We start from the raw sequence: 19471 nt of genomic DNA, 5'->3' as shown, positions 1-19471 counted from the left end.
TATTAAAGATTGAGATACTTGTTTGTGGAATTATTTGTGGAATTACGCTGAAACAATTACACCTTAAAATGAATGTAAACCTATTTATTAAAAAAAAAAAAAAAAAAAAAAAAAAAAACAGCACGTACTTTCTGTAAAACATGCTTTTTTTCATGGAAGAATACAAATCATTTGGTTTCATAATGACATAGGGGTGAGTAGATGATGATTGAATATAATATTTTAGGTGAGGGGTTTTGTGAGGTCAGTACATCGAGCGTCACTTTAACCAAGACAGTTTTCTATTTTTAATAGAAACACCAGTCCAAGATGGAAAATCCCTCTTGTTTGGGCTGTAAATAAGCCCAGCATTAGTGAATCACTTGTGCCTGGAAGAAAATGTATAGACCCAGAGACCCATGAATGAACCCCAAGGAACTCTAAAGCTCTGCTCCAAAACATTGAACTGCGTTACTGTCTATTGCCTACATAGAAGTGACCATTCTAATCAGCATTTGAAACAAATAATAATAAAGAATCAGCAAGTAACATTGGATATGTATATAAATATTTTTACAGATTAGCTTTTGGAGTAACCTTTACATCTGGAGAGCGCTGATTTTGCCCTGAAATACTGTCTAGATAGGCAGGTCAAAAGGTTTTGCAACAGAGCTGAGGTCTTGTCTATATGTTTATCTAGAAGCGTGTGAATGAAAGCATCCTCGGTGAAGGAACTCCAAATATTCTGTGCATTTGTTCAGGAGATAAAATGAAGGTTGGGGGTTGGGTGGAGGTGGATGTGGGGTGGGATCAGCGAGAAATTGAATCAGCACAGCAACTTTAATAATATTTCTTTTACAGCTCACATATGAAAGGAAATGAGTTTCAAAGGTGAGGTCATGCTTCAACTGTCACTTATATTTGATAGCTTCCACACATCCGAGACATGAATGCTATTTTATACATTAAAGAGAGATGTGTTAATGTGTGCTATACCCTACCTCACATGCAATGTAAATTCTACCCAAGAGCAATGCGGAAACACAATTACATAAACACTTTTTTTATGTATTTTTTTTTTTCCACTAGCCAGAACATGAAAATATACTCTTCCAATTGGTTTTGGCGTAAATATATGTAAGCTGAACTGCTTATCACTGGTGGAACATTGCATGTGTAAGGAACACAATTCCAGATGCTCGGAGCTATAGCTGCTTACTTATTAGGAATGTATATGTCATATTTCAACCTCAAATTAAGAGAGAAAAAAAGAGAGGGAAAGAAATACAGAGTCCTTTTTTTCACATCGTAATATTATAATTACGGTTATAATTGTGGGGTATTAAAGTTTCCTTTTATACTTCAGAAATAAGAAATATTTGGAAAGATGATAATTGTGACATTCATTTAACAATCCCCACCCCCACGTTTTACAAAGTCCTTTACAAAATCTCTACAAAAATGTATTTATTATTCTTTTTCTTAGTAGTAATTTTTTTTTTTTTTTTTTTTTTTTTTCACCAATACTACATGAATTAAAAAATATTTAGTTGTGGGAAAGGGATGAAAAATAAAGATACAAATAAAAATAAAATTAATGAATGAATAAATAAATAAATAAATAAATAAATAAATAAATAAATAAAATGTTAGTGCCAGTGTTAGTGTGAGCTTAAATGTCTTTTACTGTGGGACGAAATATGATCCAACAATGGTATTGATAGTTTTTGTGTCATTCACATAAATACAGTTTTACAAAAAACTTAGAAGAAAATCTCTTCAAAGATATCTCTGTCTGCTGATTAATTCAGTTAACATTCATTTTGGCTACATTTAAATTCACTGAATTAATAATGGGCCAATGATTTTGATCTATTTGTAGATGTTGAATAATTCACCACTAGGTGTAGCTTGAGGGATCAGGTTTCCTAATAAAAAAATATAAAAAAATAAAAAATTCAGAACACACAAAAACCATCAATGCATATTTGTGGTAGTTTGCACTTCTGGCACATTTGTGTAACTTTAGGAGATCTGCTTCAGTCAGCCGTAAATGCCAGACTCTGAGCCTCTGCGCTCCGTGGTGCAACACCTCCTGTATTCCTCCTAATGGGCAGATAGGCTCTTTCAGGTCATTTTCCAGTGTAATACAGTGTGACACTGTAAAGGCTAAAGTTATTTGGTGGTATGTGTTCTGAATGTGGTAATAACCACCGTTCAGCCATTTTTATTTTTATTTTTTACAGATGAGAGTCACAAGCGGTGCTGCTCAGTCTTAGTGTTTCCTTTCTCTCAAAATTATAAAACGCACAATCAAGCTCCTCTAGAAGTCTCTATTTTGAGATATCATTTTAAAAAAGCATGTTGTGAGCTGTATTAATCTCAAAACTGGGACTCGTTTGTCAAACATACCCAGAACAAGAGAAAGACAGTGAGATTGTGCGGTTGAGAGAATGGCTATCAAACTGAGATCTACAGGAATAACATTCAGGATTGTTCACACTGCAGCTCACCGATGAAAGGCCCTGGTCTGTAGAGTAGTCGAAAAGAGGCGTCAGTCCATCTCTGTCCTTGATGTGGCTTGTGTTGTCTACACAACATGCGGGAATCTGGCAGAACTTGTCCTGTGATCATGATGTCCTGGAATGCGCAGGATTGGTGTGGTCCGGCGTTGTTTCTAGGAATTTAGGAGTCATCCTGGGAACGTAATGTTTCTCCTGCAAGCCTGTAATTTTCACGTCAGTAAGGCATATGAGATTTAATCAGCCTTATTGTCCACGTTTGTCTGAGTTAAATACGTGCACATAGACTTAAAGAGTATGCCAGTGTTGACTTTATTTGTGAAATTTTGACTAACATACATAGGTATATATATATATATATATATATACAAACAGACAATATTTAATATTTCAATCAAAGAAATGTCACTGTCACGGCCACACCAGACTCATCCGCCACTCAGCACTCAATCACCAGAGTTCTAATCAGTAACACCTGTCACAGATCATCTCATCACCCAGTCAGTACTATAAAAGCACACAATCCTCACCGCCTGTACTCCCTTGTGGGTAAAGGACTGGGTAAAAAGATGTATGTGCTACTTGCGTGTGATCTCCTACGTACCTACTAAGCTTTCCTCTCTCTCCTTTGATCTCTTTCCTCCAAACCTGCTATACTCACCTGTCCCCAGCTCTTGGCAATCTCCATCATCTCATCAGTCTTTTGTGTGCTCTCCACCTCTTGTAAAACAAGGAAAACTGTCACCAGTATCTTCATTAGTTCACCCAAGACTGTCTATTATTTACTCAAACTCATTTGCCATTACCCATTGCTTCAAAACTGCTAATAAACACACACGTTGGGTTAAATTCCCATCTTGTCTTTTATTGTTTCCTTCATCCTTGTATAATCCTGCTATTTTTCTTGTTCTTGTGTCTTGTTATTGGTTGATTTGGTCATGTGGTTCTTAGTTCTGTTTTGTGTCGTTGTCTTGATCGTGTTCTTAAAGTGTTCCTTGTTTAGTCATTTAGTGTTGTGTATCAATGGCTCTCATGTTACTGTTGTCATTAGGCTAGCTTTGGTCGTTTAACCCCTGTTAGGTGAGTTTGTTCATGTACGAAGTCAAATCAAGTCATGGTCTGTTTAGTTTATTTGGAAATAAATCTGTATACGAGTTCTACTTCACCTTGTCTCAGTGGATTTATTACAAGTATTTATTGTTTTGTAACCGCTTTGAGCACCTTTGAATTAAAATGTAAATAATGAAACGCTAAAAGTAGGTAAGTGTGGTTTCCTGAAATTTGTATATGTTGTCTGTTTTATGAATGTTGAAACTTAATAGATTTTGTTTAGCTTTGTGGGTTACAGCATACATTTAAAATTATATTTTGCCCATTTATTTTTTGGCCATATGGGGAGTTTGGAACAACTTTTTTTTGTTACAACAGATTCTTGCTGGTCATGCTCAACTGATGAGTAAAATGTGATATGTGGTCTTCAGTGACTAAAACCAGCTCAGATTACAGGTACACAGTAAAGAAAAATCCATCTTTGAGTCATTAAGTTTAAACCCTGTTCCAGCATGATTTCTCCTTTAACCTTTGACCCCAAGAGCACGACCTTCACCTCAGAACTGTCAAACCTCTCCACAGGAGGTATGAAACAGTAACATGACAAAACACATGTGCTGAATGACCAGCTTCTTTAAACTGAGCACAGCAAGGGAAATATAATGTAATTTTACATGCTGCTGCTGCATACTATAATTGTCTAAAACCCACTTTAGAATGTGCCATATCTTAAGTCAAACAATCCACATTTAATGCAATTGTGCATTTGTATATATTACAATTACAACATATCCTATTACTCATTGAGCAGATGTCTTGACTTGTGATTTAACTACTGTATGGTTGGAGTCATTATTGCATTCCCTTGATGTATGATATTTTCTAATATAGTGCTACAAACCCTTTTATTCCGAAACGGGAGACTGATGGAGACGAGGATGTCAGGAAGTTAGAGAGAACACACCTCAAAATCTGGCTTAAATGGTCTTCATCAGACAGACCGTCCCCACCCAAAGAGCACTGCTGTCCAAACAAACGACTTGGGCTGTGTGGTTTCAGAAGTTTGATTTAAATCCCATCTGTTTGGCTAGCAATGGCTTTATCGACATCGTCATGTCAATAACCTCACACTGCCTTTTTACAATTTTCCTGACTCTAAACTCCATCACAATCCTGAAAGTTGTGCAACATAGTTCTACCTCACATTAGTGCAGTATTGGAAAAGCTACTTTGAAACTAATTCAAGCAAAAATTTGATGGTAACTACAGTAATGTTCTTTAAATGGGAAATAGACAGTATATTTTCTTACTTTATATCTAAGATTGTCAACAATATTGTTTGATAAAAATACAGATGTTTCAGATATGTAATTAGAGATGTACATGTGGCACAAAACATCTAGGTTTGTGGCTACAACATTTTGCGTTACATTGCTACTAACTGGTAAAAAAGTCTATCTTTATTTAAACTAATGCTAGCTACAGTAAGCTAATGCTAACTAGAGCATCTTACTATTGGATAAAATAGAAATAAACATTTAATTTAGTCTCAAACTATTTTTGTCACGCTACATTGCTATGCATCAGTTAAAAGTAGCTTGTTGCTGTAAAAGCTAGGATTTTTTTTTTTTTTTTTTTTTATTATAGCCCAACTCAGCTGATGTCATCTTAAGCTTCTTTGAAAATTCCACTTCTCAAGATATAAGCTAATGGTAACTATACTAGTGCTATTCAAATTGACAATACCGTATTATCAGATGTTGTTAGGGATGTTTATTTGTTACAAATACATAGCATTTTGTCACAATAACATTTTATTGCGTTGCATTGCTACATGTTGGTGATAAGTTGCATGTTGCTGTAAAAGCTAGATTATATTAATGCAAAATAGCTGCAGTCATGTCAACCTACTTTGAACATGTCGCTTCTTAAGCTATAAGCTAATGCTAACTAAAATAAAGCTATTTAAAGGGGCTGTATCTTACTATTAAGTGATTTTTAAAAATTAGAGATATATATGTTGTACATAAACATCTCATTTTGTCTCCTTTGTGTGTGTGTTACATTGCTACTCACTGGTAATTTAGTAACTTAATTTGCTTTAGTTGCTTTGGAACTGATTTTCAATTCTATAAGCTAATGCTAGGTACAATAAAGTTATAAAATCTTACTATTCAATGATCCATTAAATAAGTCACGCGTGGCACACACACACACACACACACACACACACACACACACACACACAAAATCTCAGTTACTGCAAGATCTAGTTTGAAAGCAATGATAGTTTTCCCCAACATTACAACAGTTTCAAACTTACCATTATTCAGTAAAATAAAATAAAAAACTCAAACTATACGGCAGAAGCACTTGGGTGAATTTTGATTTTGACAAGGAAATGGACTAGTGATGAAAAAATGTCAAAATGTGTACGAAAGTATGAAAGGGAAGTAGCATTAAGTTCATCACAAAGTAACCGTTTTGAGGTTATCTGAGGGAAACTATGAATGTAATTGTTCGAACCTGTCAATGTGTTACGCAATAGTCTTTGACCTAGATCACAGCTCTCTGGAGTCTGTACTTTTCCATTGCTCTTTTACGCCCTGGGCAGCCTGTTGAGCTCTACGGTTAGTTGAGCTTCTTTGCCCGTAGGAATTATAAAACTTAAGTGCAAAACGCTGACACATGAAAGTTGAAGATATGAGTAATCACACGCTAACACAAGTCACACAGAATAGATCTTGAATATCTCTCAATCTGATCTGCATCAATCAGTTATGATGGATTGGCCCTGGGGCAAAAAACTAATTAGCACGGCAGAATGGGGAAGAATGCAGTAGTAGAACAGTGTTTCTCAACCTTTCTCGTCCCCCTACAGCCCCCATCAGTGAGTCTTTAGTACCTCTAAATTGACACCAAACCAGAAAGATCTCTTATAAATATGAATCATATAGCAATCTCAATAAAATGCCCTTTATTACAATGATCCATTATGGTTATACCAAAATTAATCAACACTCAACTAAGCAACAAAAACTTTAATTGTTTGAGTTTGAGTTTTTCAGAAATCTGTTATTTAATAAATACATTTAGGTTTAACAAAGCAAACCAACATTTTTTCCTAGTGAAGTACATATTGTCCTGGTTGGAAATTGGTTATTGTTAAAAAATGTGAACATCAAAGTAAAGAATCAGTTGTTTAAACAACTTCTTGATTGGCCCACCAGTCAACAGTGCTGAAGTATGGAAGGAGTAAGTCTTGAGTTTGAGTCCAAGACTATTTTTCATATTTTCATGCTTTCAATCTTGTCACGGTCTCGGGAACATTTAAACTTGGTCTTGACTCGACTTGGGATACGTCTCTGTGCCGGTTCTTGCATATGATCCATTCTGTGCAGAGTTTTTGTGTTTGTTGCACAGTTTGCATGACACTCAGACTTTAAATGTATATGTTCAGTGTCTGAATCATTAAGACCCTCTTCTGGTCTCAGTCTTGTCTTGGATTCAACCTACTCAGGACTGGGTTTGATTCTGACTCCAATGAGCTGGTCTTGACCACTCAGGCTGGTCTAGTTTGATGGTTTAAGAGGGGTTTTAGGCTTCTCAGCTGAACATGAACTAGAACAACTGAAAACCAGCTTGACCAGGCTGGTAAACAAGTTCAACAAGTTTAAACCAGTTAAGGGCAGATAACCACTTTTGGCGGGTTGGCTGGTCTTTTTAGCTGGGAAAAGAAGTGCAAATATGACCACCTCCTTATAAATCACAAGTGAAGAGCCATACTTTAGGAGTCATCCATCATTTTCTTAAAAGACGCTTGCTCTTTGTAAGGCACTGAGGTTATGGGGTCATGGGTTGAGTAATGCAGCCAGATCTTTTGCTCCCTTGAGGCAGATTCCAGACATCCCTTGAGGAAAACAGAGAGAGTGAAGGTGGTGAGAAACATTGGTGAACCTCTTTTGCTCTTTTGTTCTATCCCTGACCTTCTTGTGTCCAACCTGCTGGTATTGACCGTGTTGGGAGCGCTTACATGTATACAGACACGCTATGCCCATTTGTCTTGCATTGAGTGACGGGTCAGTTCCTCATCGTGGCTTTTAATCCAGAGTCACTGTATGGTCACAGCTGTTTTTCATGATGAAGAAGCTCCATGTCACCTCCTACCTGATTCCTCAGTGCCATTTCTCACCTGTCAATATTTCTAATCAGGTTTCGTTGATGAACGAGGTCTCTGATGTTGACCTTGTTCTGGGGTTGATGGTGTCCCAGAATTGGTTTAGATGTTAAGGAATATGATGCCTGAGGGTTCTTAACAGGATAGTTCAATCATTTACTCTGCCTCAAGTCATTCCAGACCTGTATAACCTGCGTCCTTCAGCAGGAACTATATATATATAGTTTCTGTCGGATGTGTAAGATTCGAGAACCGAGAAGCTGATGATCCTGTGCATGTGTGATTCAGCGTGATGCAGACTGACACAGAGCGCGTCTGAACCGAACTGATTCTTTTGGTGATTGATTCTGAACTGATTCTGTGCTAATGTCATGATATCTGTCCACTGGAAAGCTATCGCTGTTCATACCAGGCAACGTTTTTCCAATCTTCTATTGTCCAATTTTGTTGAGCCTGTGTGAAATGTAGCCTCTGTTTCCTGTTCTGATCTGACAGGAGCGTCACCCGATGTGGTCTTCTGCTGCTGTAGCCCATCTGCTTCAGGGTTCGACATGTTGTGCATTCAGAGATGGTATTCTGCATATCTTGTTTGTAACAAGTGGTTATTTGAGTTACTGTTGCCTTTCTATCATCTCTAACCAGTCTGCCCATTATCCTCTGAGCTCTGACATCAACAAGGCATTTTTGTCCACACAACTGCCGCTCACTGGATATTTTCTCTTTTTCGGACCATTCTCTGTAAACCCTAAAGATGGTTGTGCGTGAAAATCCCAGTAGATCAGTATTTTATTTATTCTTTTCAGACCTGCCCATCTGGCAACTACAACCATACCTCATTCAAAGTCATGTAAATCCCCTTTCTTTCCCATTCTGGTGCTCGGTTTGAACTTCATGTCATCTTCACCACATCTAGATGCCTAAATGCATTGAGTTGCTGCCACATGATTGGCTGATTAGTGATTTGTGTTACCAAGCAATTGAACAGGTGTACCTAATAAACTGGCCGTTGAGTGTATTTGTCTATTGTTAGGCCAATGCAGTTTATGGATTAACACATTATAGAGAGTAGTAGTTTGAGGACTTGTATGTCAAACTATTTTGCTACTTCTGGATCCTGAAGCAACCCAGTTGAGACCTACTGGTGTAAATCTCATTTTGACCAAACGAAGTCAAGCCTACAGTGTTGCCGTGCAGACTTGAACCAAATACATAGCAATATCTGAAGCTCTTTAATTCTTGAGAGGTGTTTCGTGGATCCTCTGTGATGTATAATGATTAGCTGAGTAGGGCTTTTCCCCTGCTGGTAGGGTCATCACTCTGATCAAAACCTTCTTGTAGAGCACACACTTAGTCAGCAGGACCGCAGACATTCTGCATAATCAGCATTTCAAAGCAGCGCTGTCAGTATCTCTCCAAAGCTGAACTGTATGGCTTTCATTTGTCTGGGCCACACAGGGTCAACATGAAGAGTGCCTGCAGATGACATCAACTTTGCCAAGGGGTTTCTGGCTAGAGGAGGTTCTCTTTGAGACGGTGCAGGAATGACAGGACAAGAAATGTGACTTCAAAGCTTCCCAGTAGGCATCTGGAAGGCGGTAAGTTTTGCAATAAAAGCATTTTAATAAAAATGCATGGTGACTTCACCAGACTTATTTAGAATGAAAATATTCCACTGAGAAATTTCAGCTGCATTTCAGGCAATCCATGGAGCTATTTCACCAGAAATTGCACTGGATGTATAATTCAGTTGGTCCCAGTAATGTGGACCTGCTATTAACTTGGGCTGCTCGGAGAACATAATGAAAGGAATTGCCTCTCATTTCTAACTCATTGTGATCCATTGTTCCCCACTGCATTCAGCACCATATGTAAAACAATCCAGTCCTCTTACTAATTTATTTTTATATGCCTTCAATATCAATAAATGTTTAATGGAAATCTGTATAGTCACAGTAGAGTGATTTTAATGGGTGGAATCTCTTTAGGATGTTATTAAAATAGTAGATCACTCCAGCATGGGATAACTCAGCCTTCATATATTATTGTACATAATACTATTTAAAGTCATAATTTGCTTATGGCCTGAAGGATAAGACCCGGTTCAATGAAATAATTGCTCTGACAATGGCTAAATTCCAAACTCAGCCTTATTATTATTATTATTATTATTATTATTATTTATTTTTATTTTTTTATGTAACATCCTCAATCTCATTCTGCCAGTTTCCATGAAACAGAGCTTCTTTGGCACCTGATGATTTTTGAAGCAAACTCTAATATTTTATGGCATGTTGTGAGAACTATGAAGTAATTTGGATACCCAATTAAAAATAAAACCCTACCCTCCTTTAGATTGGAGATTTTGCCCTGTTTCATCATTGAGGTCTTGACCTTCCTTATTGTATCCAACAATGAAAATCAAATAACAGTGCAATAACCTGTTTAATTGATAATTGTAGTACAGATTTCTTTAGATTTAATGACAATATAATTATTATTAAGATGTATTTATGATTAGCCACAAATTAACAGCTCTAAGCAACAGCTTTATTAAATAAAGAAATAAATACACAAACAATCAAATGCGTACATGCATACACAATATAACATTTTGTCATTTTAATGTTCATTTAAGGTTTATTGCCCAACAATAACAAAGCAATCAATCAAATCAGAGTTTTACACCAAACTTAGACTTTAAAGTGAATAAAACATGACAAACCTCATAGATAACAAACATACAATAAAGCAGCTTGTGTAATATTTATTTTGACCTCCCAAGGTTGACGTTTAACACTTTCTAAAGGTTAACTGCCTGGTTTCGCACACCCAAATCTTGCAGTGTTTTAAGCACTGTTCTGTACCCCATTCCTAGAAGTGCCTTCTGTTCATAATTAGCATTGTGCAATAAACAAACCGCACTAAAAACGGTACAGCAGTTCTGACGTAATTTATTTCACTTGTTTCATCACTAATTTTTCTTTTCTTTTTCAGGATTCCCTGTGAAAATGCCAAAACTGGCATCATACTCTCATCATCCAGACTTCACTTTCTTATTAGCTGGCAGTTGTGTTATTAAGATGAAACCCATACTCCACCAGCATTGTTGAATAGAGGACTTGTAAATAATAGATAGCTTATATGGTCCCATCAAGGCACAGAGAGAGCGAAAGATGAAAGTGATTTTCACCACGCATGCACACCGTGGTATTCCATTGACTTTGAGTTGTCATTTGATCTGAAAGTAAAGAGATGATTTTGACATCTGCTGCTGATCAAAGCATTGCTTGGTGAATTGTTTGCCTTGTAGTTCTCTATGTGGCATCCCCATCTAAACAGGTATTCCACACTGGACCTGCTACTATCATTAGTGAAGGTTAAGACTGTTCCCAATACACTCTGCAGATTCAAAACCTGTAATCATATGCAGATACCGCAGTCCTTAACTGCTTCATAACCAAGCATACAGTAGATAGTTATTATTTCTCAGCTTCGCTCCGAAGTTAACATTAAATCAAAACCTACTCAGAAATCATTCTGGTTGTTCTTAACCATTCTTAATTTTGTTTTCATTTTCATTCGTCAGAATAAAATCTGCTCCCCTTCTAAAACATCTTTCTTTTTCGGCTGATCTCATTTACGCCAGGTCTTACTGTAACTAATAACTAAGTTCCTATTAAGACAATATTTTAGAACACTGTTTATGCCGTTTTTAAGCAGTCATTCAGCATTCATCAAATATTTTTCGAAAACATGTAAATGTAATAAAATGTAATTTAAAGGTGTAATGTAATAAAGCTAAAATTACATTATTAAATATCAATTAATAATAAATAATATTATTATAATATTGAATGTTTATATTTTATATTCATAATTATAATATTCATTTTTGTTACATATGCATACATACATGCAAACATACCTTTAGGGCTGTCAAGCTATTAAAGTGCTAATAGTTAATTTAATAATAAATAAATAATAATTACCTACACGATGTAGTAATTAATCACAAATAAATCATGTTTAAATTTGAGCTAAAATATAATTTATTTTACAGAAGCTGCATTTGAATTGGAATTTGGGTATATTTACCAGACTGTTAGATGTGGCATGAATGCAAGTACACTGCAATTAGAATTTCATAATTAATGCTATAAGATCAATGGGTTTCAAATGGGCATTAATAGGGTTATATATATATTTATTTTTCCCGTCACAAATCCATTAGCTTGATTGGTGTATTAGCTCCTCAGAAGAACATGTCTTCAATTCGTTGATATTCACATAAGCTAATCTAAATGATGCTTGCTTCACCAAGATGAAGCTGCATTGATAACAAATAAGCATGTTAATTCGTCATAAGTCTCTTTCTGTCCAAAATGTGCAGGCCAAGTTTGCCACGCCGCACTATCAACTTTGATATACGATCAAACTTCGTATTTACCATCTAAATTGCTTCTCCACAATGCTCAGATGATGACAGTGATTAATCCACTAAAGAACTGAATCTTCCTCCTTTAGTATGCTTCCACATTCTCAGCCACCCAGCCAAGACTTAAAGGCAACATTTGTATTCCCCGTGAGCGGTTTCCCCGCCTATTTGACGATATTACCTCCAAGAGCGAGGCCGCCCGGACAGCCGCTCGCGCTGTGTGGGCTCCAGTTTTAATGTCATATATTTTCTCCCTATCATCTTATCATTAGGCAATTTAATAAATGTGGTGTGAGCACACTAATGTTCGATCATACATCAGAGGCAGCTGACCCAGGGTCAGTACACCGGACAGCGTCCAGGATCCCGCTTCTCTTCCTCCCCCAACATCTCTTTATTTCTCGGTTTTCCTTAGGTGAGCACATTTTCACAGCCTCTCTCCTGGACTATTACATACTTTGAACAAAGGCTACTCCAAGTATAAAGGTCATTGGCAGAATAACTATCAGTCCTTTGCCAAAAACTCAGCAGGAGTTTGTTCTACTAGAGAGCCATGTCTGTTTTTCTTGATAATAATAATAATAATAAACTCTATTTGATTGATTTTGTCCAGGATAGAGATATATAGACATGGGGATGTGTATTGGACATTGTTTGCTGTTTGTGAGTGTGCTAACATTTCTATCTTAAAATCCCAAAGGTCCCCATGATGACATCCATTTTTAAAACAATAGTCTACAGAAAATGATTATTTACCAACCAACCAATTTTTATTTTTTTTATTTTATTTTTTCTGCCACGTGATGACAAATAAATAAACAAATCAATTAATCAATCACAGTATATTTCTCGAAATTCAATAAGTGAGAAATGCAAAAAAAAAAAAAAAATCACAGTTAACACAGAACAGAAGTCATATGAGCTAATGTCATGACTCATGGGGCTCTTTGTTTTACTTTTTTGGATGCGAAAACAGTAATATTTCATACAATGTGACTAATTTGTCTTATTTTCCAAAGCTTTGATCATATTAAAACGTCGGGCTTTACAATTCAGTATAGATATGGGTCAAACCTGTGTATGTTCATCACAACTTATAAAATGTCTTGTGATTTCGCCATCATAACTTCTTGTGTCTTTTTGGCGTCTTATTACTTTTGTTCTTGCTTGTTCCTTTTTAATATTTATTCTCAAAATCTCTTGCATGGATAAAAACAAATGTGCGCTCCAAACACAGAAATAATGGCAGAATTGTAATTTTGGAGGGAAATTACTCACTTGAAGGCACTAGCGAAGGCTGACAGGAATGCATAAGATGAAATCTGAGAGTTAGCAAAGAGCTAAGTCTGAAATCATTCCCTTTTTTTAAAAACTACAACTTCACATTCTTCTTTGAAATCTACTGGGCTCAGTGGATGTCAATGTTGTTGATATTTTGCAGCTATAATTAAAATTTACTTCTCACTATTATGTTTTAAGGTATAATTGCAGCATACAATTGGGTGTGTACAGAAAATGGACCCAATAATGTTGCACTTTCTATCATACAGTAACAAACATTGTTATTTAAAATGCCCATGAACACATTATGTGTCACCTACCCCAAAATAGGCATGTGTTCATCAGTGAATGAGTGATCGTTCCACCACTCTGCACTAGATTTATGGGAAAAGCAAAACACTCATACATACCCATTCGCACAAAAATACACACAAAGGCATTCTCGTGCTCGGTTGGATGCGTCTCAGCTGTCTAACACAGAACATGTCCTACTGCCTTTTCATGATCATTCACCAAGTCAGAGGAGACGCTGCATGCGTGTGTGCCGATGTGGCGTTCGTCTTCGTCTTCTCTTTCATGTGTCTGTCGTGATTGTCTAAGGACAGGAACAAGGCAAGCAAATCAAAGAGACATGGTCCGCTACATCTCAGAGTACAAGTGCCCACATTATGGGGTGAGCTTAAATGTGTCCGAGACACAGCTTCGTATGAAAGACAGCACTATTTCAGAGAGGGAGAGAGCGGAAAACAGAGGCACTGAAGAGAGGATATGACAAACTGCTCAAAGAAAGCCGTTCACACAGAACAAAGCCAGCTCAGGGTCTGGTACATCTCCAAATCGACAGCAGCAGATAGAGACAGACTGAAATAGAAATGATTTTGATACATAGATAAAGGTATTTACTGATATAAAGTGCAACGGGAATTAACATTTTTTTTTTTTTTTTTTTTTGTGGTCCCAATGTATCTTTTGGTGTTTTAGTAGGAAATTAGATAAAAAAAGTTCAGTTTTCTCAGGGTTCCTAAAGCCCTGTTGTAAACTCCATACAGTTTATATTATCTGTCTTCCTCTCTTTTTTTCTTCTTCAGTTATTATGCCAATAATACATACACTGAACAAAAAAAAAAAAAAAAAAACGCAACACTTTTGTTTTTGCTCCCATTTTTCATGAGCTGAACTCAATATATACACAAAAGTCCTATTTCTCTCAAATATTGTTCATAAATCTGTCTAAATCTATGTTAGTGAGCACTTCTCCTTTACCAAACCAATCCATCCACCTCACAGGTGTGGCATATCAAGATGCTGATTAGACAGCATGATTATTGCACAGGTGTGCCTTAGACTGGTCACAATAAAAGGTCACTGCTCAGATTCAGAGATTCTCAGACAGATTTGTGAACAATATTTGAGAGAAATAGGCCTTTTGTGTACATAGAAAAAGTCTTAGATCTTCGAGTTCAGCTCATGAAAAATGGGGGCAAAAACAAAAGTGTTGCATTTATAATTTTGTTCAGTGTAGATAAGTTTATAGACTAATATTTAATCAGGCTCAGATGAAAACACAAACACCGGCAGGATTTAGCCAAGTAAGTCATGTGAACTGACATAATGCACATTATTCATCTGCACTTTGAGAAATTCTGCTCCTCTTTTTCCAGTCCTGGAATCACATGCTTATGAGCAAAACATCTGCTTTTCTTTAGTAGAGAAGAAAACATGGCAAGTTTTCATATATATGCAGTTATGGAGAAACTTTAATTTAAGACTGCTTTTATATATATATACTTGTATAATAATAATAATACAAGTTAGTATGTTTCTCCAAATATTTTAAAATGGTTCCAAAATTAATACTTGTCAGAGCCAAATTTAAGTAAAATTATGCTTAATATGTAATAATTAATAGTTTGGAGAGAGTAATTGAACAAGGTATGAAAACAGAATAAGGGGCTGGTCACAGAGAACACATTTTTGCATTTAATGCACTGCATTTTCATCGTTTTATCATGAATACGTTCTTTCTTCAAACATCTTTTGCAGCATCTCATGCCTGACAGCAATGTCAAAATGTGGTCAAAATTTGGTACTCATGTTAAATGTATATATATATATATATATATATATATATATATATATATATATATATATATATATATATATATATATATATATATATATATATTTATTTTATTTATTTTTTTTTTTTTTAATAAAATAATGAATAAATGAATTATTATTTTTTTATTATTATTTTTTTTACTTAGTTAGAATGGTATGGAACTTTGGTAAAAGTTTTGGCACTTGCTGCACATACACACAAAATCATGTATATGATTCCAAAAGGTCCTTTAAAAATAGTCACACTTGTACAGTTCATGTTAAAAAATGATCGCACTTGAAATGAATGAGAAGCAAATTTAATATAGTGGAAACATTATGCAAGTCTGCTTTATTGTCAATTCTTCCACATGTACAGTACATACATAAAGAGAATATAAAATATAAAATGTAGATACAACTATACAATAAGGAAATGTAAAAAGACATATAATAAAATTAAAAATAAAGTTAAATAAAGCAGCGCAAGGCACATGGCAGATAGAGTGTTAATCAGTGAAGTGAACAAACAGTGCAGATAAAAGATTTTTAGTGCAAAAAATAAGCTTATTCAGTCTGATTAAATTGACAAATGGCTCACGAGCAGTTATTTTATTTAACTGACTGATGAGGTAGTGGAATGACATCAGTTCCATGAAGAATGAGGTAGTGAGCAGACCAATAATGCACAAAGTGACTGGTGCAAGTCATCGTATGTTAGTGGGGGGGAGGGTGGAAGGATCTGGGTATGTGGGATCTGGCGGGGGGTTATATAGTTCAGTGGTGCCTGGGGAAGAAGAGGGATGGGGGGGCAAGTTCGGGAGCGTGTTCAGCTTCCTGACAGCCTGGTGGATGAAGCTGTCCTTCAGTCTGCTGTTCCTCCCTGATGGCAGCAGACTGACGAAGCTGTGTGATGGGTGGGTGGGATCACCTGTGATGCAGTGGGCTTTGCGAGTGAGACGGGTTCCATAAATGTCCTGGAGGGAGGGGAGAGAGATACCTTCTCAGGTGTTCTGGATCCAGACTGGAACTTGTATAAAACCTAATTACCACGGTATGTAAATCTTGTGATAAAATAGAGAAACAAATAGAGATATAATTAGCATTGCTGCTGTTCCGACAAAGTAAAATTAATTAGTTTAACCCAAGCTAAAACAATAATAATGCACGTTTGATCAAATACAACCACAGACACAAATTATGAGATGGATTATTTGAATGCTAGGCAAAAGAGATGTGTTTTGTTTCTAGATTTATACAGAGAGAGAGAGTGTTTGAACCCTAAACATTATCAGGAATTCTATTCCAGAGTTTGGGAGCCAAATGCAAAAAAATAAACTAGCTTTTCTGCATAACAGAAATTATTGGTCATCAAATCTATTATATATTTTTAGCACACTCTGTTAGCTTAGATCATTTAGAGGTTTCATCTGGTCTCTTTGAGCTATACAGATGCAGGTCATATAATTAGAATATCATCAAAAAGTTGATTTATTTCACTAATTCCATTCAAAAAGTGAAATTGTATATTATATTCATTCATTACACACAGACTGATACATTTCATATGTTTATTTCTTTTAATTTTGATGATTATAACTGACAACTAAGGAAAATCCCAAATTTAGTATCTCAGAAAATTAGAATATTGTGAAATGGTTCAATATTGAAAACACCTGGTGCCACAATCTAATCAGCTAATTAACTCAAAACATCTGCAAAGCCTTTAAATTGTCTCTCAGTCTAGTTCTGTAGGCTACACAATCATGGGGAAGACTGCTGACTTGACAGTTGTACAAAAGACGACCATTGACACCTTGCATAAGGAGGACAAGTCACAAAAGGTCATTGCAAAAGAGGCTGACTGTTCACCGAGCTCTGTGTCCAAGCATATTAATAGAGAGGCGAAGGGAAGAAAAATATGTGCAGAGGATTGTGAAAACAAAACCCATTCAAAAATGTGGGGAAGATTCACAAAGAGTGGACTGCAGCTGGAGTCAATGCTTCAAGAACAACTATGCACAGATGTATGCAAGACATGGGTTTCATCTGTCGCATTCCTTGTGTCAAGTCACTCTTGAACAACAGACAGCACATAAGCGTCTTGCTTTAAAAAGGACTGGACTGCTGCTGAGTGGTCCAAAGTTATGTTCTCTGATTAAAGTAAATTTAGTATTTCCTTTGGATATCAGGGTCCCAGAGTCTGGAGGAAGAGAGGAGAAGACACAATCGACGTTGCTTGAGGTCCAGTGTAAAGTTTCCACAGTGGTTCCATCACTGGTTTGCGGTGCCATGTCATCAAGTACTGAGTGCTATACATGCTCATACTTTTCATTTTTGTACTTTTTAGTTGGCCAAGATTTCTAAAAATCCTTTCTTAAGTTAAATTCTAATGGCACTCCATATTTGACTGGTAATAAATGAGATGACTCCCCACTTAAATAAACAAAGATCTAAACCATCTTAGAGCCTGCCCTTGAATACCTGTATAGTTTTGTAATCGATTTATGAGTATGTCATGATCTATGGTGTTGAAAGCAGCACTAAGATCAAGTAAAACCAATGAGATGCAGCCTTGATCTGTCCGATCGCTACCATTTTGTTTACTTAAATGGGGAGTCATCTCATTTATCATCAGTAAAATATGGAGTGCCACAAGGATCCGTCCTAGGTCCCCTTCTATTTTCAATATACATGTTGCCACTTGGTAATATTATTAGAAAATACGGAATTAGCTTACACTGTTATGCTGATGATACTCAGCTATATATCTCAACGAGACCAGATGAAACTTCCCAATTATCTAAGCTAACAGAGTGTGTTAAAAATGTAAAAGATTGGATGACAAATAATTTTCTCCAATTAAATTTGGATAAGACAGAGATACTAATTATTGGACCAAAAAACACTACATAGAATCTTGTAGATTACAATCTGCAACTAGACGGATGTACTGTTACTTCCTCTACAGTCAGAAATCTGGGTGTTATATTAGACAGCAATTTGTCTTTTGAAAATCATATTTCCAATGTTACAAAAACTGCATTCTTCCATCTTAGACACATTGCCAAGCTATGAAACATGTTGTCTGTTTCTGATGCAGAAAAGCTAGTTCATGCATTCATGACCTCTAGACTGGACTATTGTAATGCACTTCTAGGTGGTTGTCCTGCTTCGTCAATAAACAAGCTACAGGTAGTCCAAAATGCAACAGCTAGAGTCCTTATGAGGTCAAGAAAATATGATCATATTACCCCAATTTTACAGACTCTGCACTGGCTACCTATTAAGTTCCGTATCAGTTGCAAATTATCATTACTTACCTATAAGGCCCTAAATGGATGCTGACCCTCAGAGGACCTCAGATGATGCTAACCCTGAATCAACAAACAGAACTAACAATTATTGCTAAATGTGTGACTGAATCATAAAATAACTATTAATTAATAATATTGATAGTTCATCGTCTAGCTGACTACATCTTGTATTATTATTATTATTTTTATTTTTTTCTAAAATCCTGTCAAATGTGCACAAACTACTAGCTACTACTAAATATTGTAGAAACACAATTTTCTGTAAATTTGCTTTGTAACGATTTGTTTTGTAAAAAGCGCTATACAAATAAACTTGAATTGAATACTATTAAATTTCAGACCGACTGAAAAGGAACATCTCGGATACATATGGTAACCCTCATTGCCTGAAGGAGGTAATGGAGACGTCATGTTACGTCCCGTTGCCACGGTTGCTGCACCACCGTTGAGCAGTCGGGTCACTGGCTTGGATCTGAAGTGAAACCTGGTATGCATTGCACCTGCTGCCTTTTTATGGTCACACTGTGATCAACTGTAGCTGGATGCAATAATTGCATGCCAGTGTGCACTGTCTCGTTTAGTTTAAAATCAAAGTAGATTTGTTTATCGA

The 19471-nt window shown here is 36.1% G+C and overlaps 1 long non-coding RNA gene across 1 annotated transcript in view; it reads left to right on the top strand.

The window, feature by feature from the left end:
- LOC113072957 (uncharacterized) overlaps window positions 1-11452 on the top strand; it is a 14432-nt gene extending 2980 nt beyond the window's left edge. Inside the window, exons 2-3 of the long non-coding RNA XR_003280417.1 lie at window positions 9184-9323; window positions 10723-11452. This is a non-coding gene — a long non-coding RNA (uncharacterized LOC113072957). The remainder of the gene's footprint in view (window positions 1-9183; window positions 9324-10722) is intronic.
- The last annotated feature ends 8019 nt before the right edge of the window (window positions 11453-19471 follow it).

The sequence above is a fragment of the Carassius auratus genome, unplaced genomic scaffold (assembly GCF_003368295.1).
Source record: "Carassius auratus strain Wakin unplaced genomic scaffold, ASM336829v1 scaf_tig00011104, whole genome shotgun sequence".
NCBI lineage: Eukaryota > Metazoa > Chordata > Actinopteri > Cypriniformes > Cyprinidae > Carassius > Carassius auratus.
The sequence above is the reverse complement of the archived record's forward strand: the minus strand, read 5'-3'. Positions and strand labels throughout refer to the sequence as shown.